Source organism: Colossoma macropomum, unplaced genomic scaffold (genome assembly GCF_904425465.1).
Source record: "Colossoma macropomum unplaced genomic scaffold, Colossoma_macropomum, whole genome shotgun sequence".
Classification (NCBI taxonomy): Eukaryota; Metazoa; Chordata; class Actinopteri; order Characiformes; family Serrasalmidae; genus Colossoma; species Colossoma macropomum.
In genome coordinates, this window is record NW_023494785.1 from 1,209,725 (window position 1) to 1,217,616 (window position 7,892).

The following is a 7,892-nucleotide window of genomic DNA, read 5'->3' on the forward strand; positions in this document are numbered from 1 at the left end:
AATTATATTGGTGGGATGTCTAAGGATGAATCTGATCCACATCTTACATTTTCATAAAACTATAGATAACTTTGCAGATAAGCCTAGCCCCGCCCCCTTGAAAAAAGGGAAAAAAGATTGATAAACTGTTCTTTTGGACAGCTCTCAGAAAGGATCGGAGCCATAAGAGCCGGTTCCCTTCAAAGAGCTGTTATTCCCATCACTGTCTCTCTCTTGATGGTTCTCTTATACAGAGAGGCTGTGAGGAGTTTATATCTGTGTATCCTGTGAGCGAAAAAGGGCAGCACTCACTTCAGTCTTGTTAGGCACCTCCAAAGATTGGTGGAAAGCAGAGAAGATGACATCAAAGACCTGGACAGAGTTCAAAGCCATCTTTCTCAATCCTTCCTGTGAGATGACTATGAGGCTGAACCAGAAATGTGGTTGAGGGACTTAAGCAAGGCACCAATGAAAGACTTTGCTTTCCGAGTCAGGCCATCAGTCACAATTGCAACCCATGGAGAGGAAGAGTATACCCTGTAGATGAGCTGGTGAGGATTGGTACTCTTGTGTAAAGAACAAGATTCTGCTGAAGAAAGATCAGCCAGCATGTGCCACAATGAAGGGGTCAGGTCAGAGATCTAGCCTCTCCAGCATGGTCCAGCCAGCTCCATCTTGTGTTAGGGCACTCACCCTACCACTGATGGGCTCTCCTCATTCAGGCCTAACCTGTTATGTCAGTAACTTGCTGGAGTTTACTGTTTGAAAATTCTTTCATTTACTGTCTAACTAATGGTGGGATATTGTGTGTTCCCTAAGGATTTCCCCAAAGGAATTTGCTTGTATATTTGTTTGTTTGTTTTTCAAGGGTTCTTTAATAAATAAAATGGTTCTATGTAGAGCCATGAACACTCAAATAACCATTTGCATGCTTAAGTGGTTCTTTGCATGGTGAAATTGTTCTTTAGATTGATGGAGAATGTGTTGTATATGGTTCTGTATGGTTCTGTATAGCATCAAAAAGGGTTCTACTATTGTTATTGTGATATCAAGCTTGTAACAACAGAAGAACTCTTTTTGGTTCTATATAGAACATTTTTCTATATAGAACCATCTACAGAACATTCTCTATCAATCCAAGAAACCATTTCACCATGCAAACCCTTTAATCATGCAAAGGGTTCTTTGACTGTTCATGGTCGTATATAGAACCATTTTCTTCAGTAAAGAACCCTTGAAGAACTGTCTGTTTTAAGTGTGTAGCTGTTTTTTTGTATTTAGTATTTTTTTAATATGGAGCTCTAGGAATACACAATTAGACAATAGCTATACTACCTAGCTGTGTGGTAGAACAATAGCAAGCATATCATCAAAGATTCCTAAACAGCGATGTTAAGTTTTATGTACTTGACTAAAATAATCTTGGCCCAGTTTCCCAAAAGCATCTTAGTGTTAAGATCACCTTAGTTGGTGTAGAGAGTGTTCAGTGTGATGCTTGCTCTACAAATAATCTTTGTGGTAAGGGAAACAGCCTTCTTCTGATAAATCAAAAACAATTACACAATCCTATATATGAATAATGTTATAATTATTTGCTGTCTTTCAGTATCTGTGGGGGTGTGAGAGCCGAACCTGCAGTCGTCCATGCTTAAAGGCCCTGTTTTTGATTAAAAGGCTTGAAGAAAGCTGTAAACTCTACTGAAGAGACAGAAAACATAAATATTTACTCCACAGTGACCTGCAGAGTGTCTGAAGTGTTTGGAGTTTGAAGGCTGATCAGGAGATTCTGTACCAAAGCTGCTGTTAATCAGACTGAACCTGATACAGTCTCCCTCTCAGAGACGGTGTGTACCGTACACTCTGTTTACAGAGATACACTCACATACCTGCCTGCACTAACGAGCAGCAGGAAGGAGGACTCTAGCTTTTTCATCCTAATCCAATAATGCTATCATGCACTATGGACAAAAGTATTGGGACACCTGCACATTACACCTACAGGAGCTTTTATGAATCCCATTCTAAATCCATAGGCATTAATATGGAGTTGGTCCCCTTTGCAGCTCTAACAGCTTCCACTCTGCTGGGAAGCTTCTACTGGATGTTGGAGAGAGTCTGTGGGAATCTTCACCCATCCATCCAGAAGAGCATCTGTGAGATCAAACACTGATGCTGGACGAGAGGGCCTGGCTTGCAATCTCCATTCTAGTTCATCCCAAAGGTGTGTGATGGGGTTGAGGTCAGGGCTCTGTGAGGTCCAGTCAAGTTCTTCCACTCCAAACTCACCCAGTCAGGCCTTTATGGAGCTGCTTTGTGCTCTGGGGCTCAGTCATGCTGGAACAGGAAAGGTTCTTCCCCAAACTGTTCCACAAAGGTGGAAGTGTACAATTGTCCAAGATGTCTTGCTCTGCTGAAGCATTAAGATTCCCCTTCACTGGAACTAAGGGTTCTAGACCAACCCCTGAAAAACAGCCCCATAGCTTCATCCCTCCTCCACCAAACTCTACAGCTGGCACTATGCAGCCTCAGCAATTAGTAAACATTAATGTGCATTCTTCAGTTAGAATAAGCTCCAAATCTGTATCATTAGGTCTTTCAGAGATATTTTCTAGAGGGAAAAACTGGTAGAAGTGTGTTACCATTGTAGTGGTGTGGGTGGAGTTTTCACAGGCTCCACCTCCTAATCAGTATAGACACCAGAACCTCTTTGGGATAGGTAAAGTAAGTAGAGCTGCTCTAGTGTTCTAAAGCTGGATAAAAATTCCTGAGAACAGCTTTGGTGATACACTCTCTGATCCAAACACCTGTGCAAGCAAGGACCAAAACCAATACGCTAATATTACCGTGATCTTATTGGAGAACCCCTAGGTCATTCTATCTGAGGATGCATGAAGCCTTGGTCTGATTGTGGATGACCAGTTATCGTTCTTGGCTCGTGTTGTACACCTGTAGGTTTCTCCTCTACAACATCCCGAAGATTCAACCCTCTCTCTCTCTCTGGAGCCCACCCAGGTGTTCCTGTCATCTCAAGGCTTGACTACTGCAGCTCTCTTCTGGCTGGTCTTCCTGTGCATCAGGCTCTTCAGCTGATCCAGAATAGAGCACAGCTCATCTTCAGTCTTCCTATGTTCACCCACATCGTTCCACTGATGCCTACAAAGCCAAAAATTAACCAGCCCCTTCTTACCTGATCGTAACAGTCAAAACTCAATCTGTGCCTCAAGCCCTTCAAGCTTCAACTACAGCTCAGCTTGACACTCCATCCTGGAAGACAAGCATCCAGACTAGAGCCCAGGTGGTGGAATAAACTTCTACTAGCAGTCCAAACAGCAGAGTCTCTCTCAGTCTTCAAACTCAGACGCTGCCACATGAGAAGTCTTTTAATTTTGTTGCACATATCATAAGAAAATGGTTTAAATTAAAAGCATTGCAGTGCCAAACTTACTTTGGGTGTGTTAACAGTATTAAATGAAAGGTTTTTTTTTCAGGATTCTGTATTAGCCATTTGTTATACAGGGGATCAAATTGAAACTGAACTAAAAGAGCTGCGTAGGCCCTTTAAGAGCTCTGCTGGCAAATGGGGGAGGAGTCACTGGGACAGGTGACTGGAACCAGGAAGGAGAGAAAAAGTTTGGCCATGTGGAAGTGAAGGTGGCGATGTGTTTGGGGTAAAAGGAGCAGCACAACCCAAAGCCAACCACTCTACATGGCCTCGGCCAGGGATTCATCAAAAGTGAGATCTGACCACCGGTGAGATCTGTCCTGGACTTTTTCTTTGTTTCAGTTTGCTGCAATGCATTACTAAGGACTTGTGGGATTTGGGATTTTTTGGGGCTTTGGGTTTGGACTTTGTGTACTTTGAGATTTTGATGGACACTGGATTGTGTATATAGGGGTCGTATATGTGCACATATTTGTCCTAGTATTTTAAATCTCTGATTTTTTGATTCAATATAACTTCAAAAGGATTGATTTTGTCTCTGCTGTGTTGGCTTAATTGCAAACTCTTCTATTCTTATACCTGGAGTGTATTGTCCTCAAACTTCAGTAACTATTGTCTTGGTTGAGATTTACAAGGGGATTGTTACAGAGTGGTGGCCCATACAGGGATATACACTGCAAGAGAATTTGAGTTGTGAGTTGCAAATAGCCCAGTTTGTGAGGTTTAAATGTAAATGCAAATGGCTGACACTCGAGAGCCTGAATCAGAGGAGGGCCAGGATGTAACTCCAGCTATCAGACCTGGACCCTTTGTAACATTCAGGGAATCTGTTGCAGAAATTTCCTCTCTTTTAAGTGAAATATACATTCATGACTTATGACTTCATGATGTTTTTCAGGAGGAAGATACAACAGTCACAGACATCATCAACCGCAGTGTAATACAACAGGTAAAAGAATCTGTTCATAGCCTCCAAAACCGGGTTGATACCTTAGAGGGGGATTTTAGAGCTTCAGTAGAGAGTGCAGTTAATAGAGAGCACAGCCTTAGAGAATATGTGGATCAAAAGTTTGAGGAGTTTTGAGCTGGTTTTAAAAAGTTCTCTAAAAGATGAACAATGGGAAAGGGAGACTGGCAAACTGAGGCCTCTAGCACTCCTTTGGGTCAAAACTCCTGCTTAGATTTTCCAACCTTTGGGGACTCTTGTGATACACCTGCTGTGTTAAGGTTTATTGAGCAGTGTGAAAACGTTTTATCACTAAGGCCCTTGTCCGATGCCGAACTCATAGCCACATTGTCAACAGTCCTAAAACAATTTGCAAAGAGCTGGTGGATGGCAGAGAAGACAAAGATTCATAACTGGACTGAATTTAAGAACTCCTTTTTGTCTGCATTTTTGCCCACTGATTACTTGACTGAGGTGGAGGAGCAGCGTGTCAGTGTCCAGGCCCTGATCAAAGCATAAGAGACTTCACTTATGACTACAGAGCACTGTGCTTAAAATGGAAGCCGGACATGACGGAAGTCGAATTGGTCAGGTGTATCATGAACAACTGCAATCCAGCCTTAGTCAGTAGTTTAAGAGGGACAGTCCATACTGTGGAACAACTAGTTGAAGTTGGGTCCATGGTAGAGCGGGACTGGGCTGCAAAAAAGGACTACTGGGCCAGAGTGAATAGCCAGGCTTCTAGTGACAAGAGCAAAAAAGACACAGAACAGCAAAAGCTCCAGTAATGTCAATCTGGAACACAGGGGCCAACACAGTCACCATGTGGCCCTAGTTAAGCAGAATCTCCGCACCTGCTAGTTGTTCCTATTGAAACACGGGGGCTCCAAGGAGAAGCCGTGCTGGATACGGGTTGCACTTACACATTGATGCAGAGTAGTCTTTGGCAAAAGATAGCCAGGGTTGGAGAGACTCTGAGTACAGGGGATCCTCTGACTTTTGTATTGGCAGATGGCAAATCACACAGGGCCGAAGGGAAGACACAACTGGCATACACCTGGCATGGTGCTGTCTGGACCTTGAAGACCTACATTATGGCAGACAGAAACTTGGCCTTTCCTCTTATTCTGGGTCTGGATTTTTTTTAACAAAAGCTCAAGTCCAGCTTTGCCTGTGGTGCTGGTGTGAAAACCAGATGGATCCTACTGCTTCTGTCTGGACTACAGAAAACTGAATGCCAAAACACCCCAAGATACATACCCAAAGCCATTGATTCATGACATCCTAGAATCTTTACATGGGGCAGGGTGGTTTAGTTCTTTAGATTTGAAATCTGGCTATTGGCAAGTAGCAATGGATCCAAGGACCAAGGCCAAGACAGCCTTTATTACACCTGTAGGCCTCTACAATTTTAAATCTATGCTTTTTGGTTTAGAAAAAGCAAGGGCAACCTTCCGGCAACTTATGGAAACAGTTTTCGGGGAATTATGGGGCCACATATGCTTTGTATACATTGATGACATCATTGTCTACTCCCCTAACCGCGAACAGCATTTAACAGACCTCCAGCCTGTATACGCCAAACTGCAGGCTACAAACCTCACTCTGAAATTGAAAAACTGCCACTTCTTGCAAACTCAGCTTAAGTTTTTGGGACATATTGTCTCAGGAAAGGGGGTGGAGATTGATGAAGAGAAAACCCAAGCTGTGACTGTCCCACAAGACATCAAGTCCTTGCAAAGGTTCTTGGGTCTTGTGGGATGGCATCACAAATTCATCCCTCACTTTGCAGACCTTGCTGTGCCTTTGAACCATTTGAAGAGAAAGGCAGTTGAGTGGGCATGGACAGAGGAATGCCAGAAGAGTTTTGATCAGCTAAAGCAGGCCTTGAAAACTCCTCCTGTTCTGGCCCAGCCTGATCTAACTCAGCCCTTCCAGGTACATACTGATGCCAGTAATGTAGGGCAAGGAGCAATTCTGACCCAGGAGACTTCAGAGGGGGAGAGAGTGATTGCATATGCCTCCAGAGCACTCAGTAGGGCAGAAAACAACTACTCTACATCGGAGAAGGAGTTCCTAGCAGTGGTTTGGGCCATAGAGAAATGGCGCCATTACCTGGAGGGAGACAAGTTCATGGTTTTCACAGGCCATAGTGCTCTGGCCTGGGCATTCAACTGTCCAAAGACCAGTTCCAGGCTTACCTGCTGGATTCTGAGGCTGCAACAATTTAACCTTGATGTTCACTATCATAAAGGCTGCATGAACGTTGTGCCAGATGCTCTCTCATGGGCAGTGGAGCCTGACCAATCACCAGTGATGGCCCCTTATGTATCTACTCCTCCAACTGCCTACACCTCTGACTTGCCCACTTCTCTGGATGAGATTGCACAGGCTCAAAAACAAGATCAAGAAGTCAGAGAGATGTGGGCCAAAGAGGCAAGCAGACAGAGCGCACTGGTTGGGAGATCCTTCAAGATGTCCTTTATAGGACAATACCCATCAAAGGGGCAGGCTGGAAGTATCAACTGGTAGTGCCCAAGGAGATGACTGCCGCATTTCTCCACTATTTTCATGACAATCCACTAGGGGGTCACTTGGGCAGACTTAAGACTCTGTTGCGGATTTTAGAGGTGGCCTGGTGGTCCACAGTCTGAAAAGATGTGTGGCTACATGTGAGACTGAGTGCGATTTGCCAGCAGTACAAAGCGGACAACAAGAAACTTGATGGATTTTTACAGATCACCGAAGTGGAAGAAACTGGATATATTCTGGGACTGGATTTTATGGGGCCCTTTCCTCGAAGCAAGAAGGGAAACAGTTATCTGCTAGTAGAGGTGGACCATTACACCAAGCGAGTAGTTATTCCCTCTCCCCACAGTAAAACCCCACGTCTTTGTCAGTTGCTGCGGGATGAGATCTTCACCAGATGGGGTGTGCCAAAATACCTTGTCTCAGACCAGGGCCCCCAGTTCACCAGCCAGCTCCTCACTGAATTGTGCAAGAAATGGGGAGTAATACAGAAGATGACCACCAGCTACCATCCTCAGGCCAACTTCACACAGGGGGTTGACTGCACTCTAAAAACTATGATGGCCTCCTTTGTAGGTAATCGCCATGAAGACTGGGATAAGTGGTTGTCAGAGTTCCGGTTTGCGATCAACAGCACCCAGCATGAAACAACAGGATGAACTCTGGCTGAATTGGCCCTGGGAAGGCAACTGAAAGGCCTATTAGAAAGGCTAATTCATCAAACACCAGCACTTCATCCTCAACAGCAATCATATACTCTACTTGAACAACAACACCAGATGGCACAGGAGGTAAGGCAGGAAGTGGAAGTGGCCAGACATAGACAAGCCAGATACTATAATGCCCACAGGAGACCGGCACAAATTCTTGTGGGAGATCTGGTCTGGGTTAGGGCACACCCGCAGTCCAAAGCCTCTGATAAGTTTTCATCCAAATTAACACCAAAGTGGACAGGTCCAGCTAAGGTGATGAAAATTCTAGGTCCTGTTAATTATG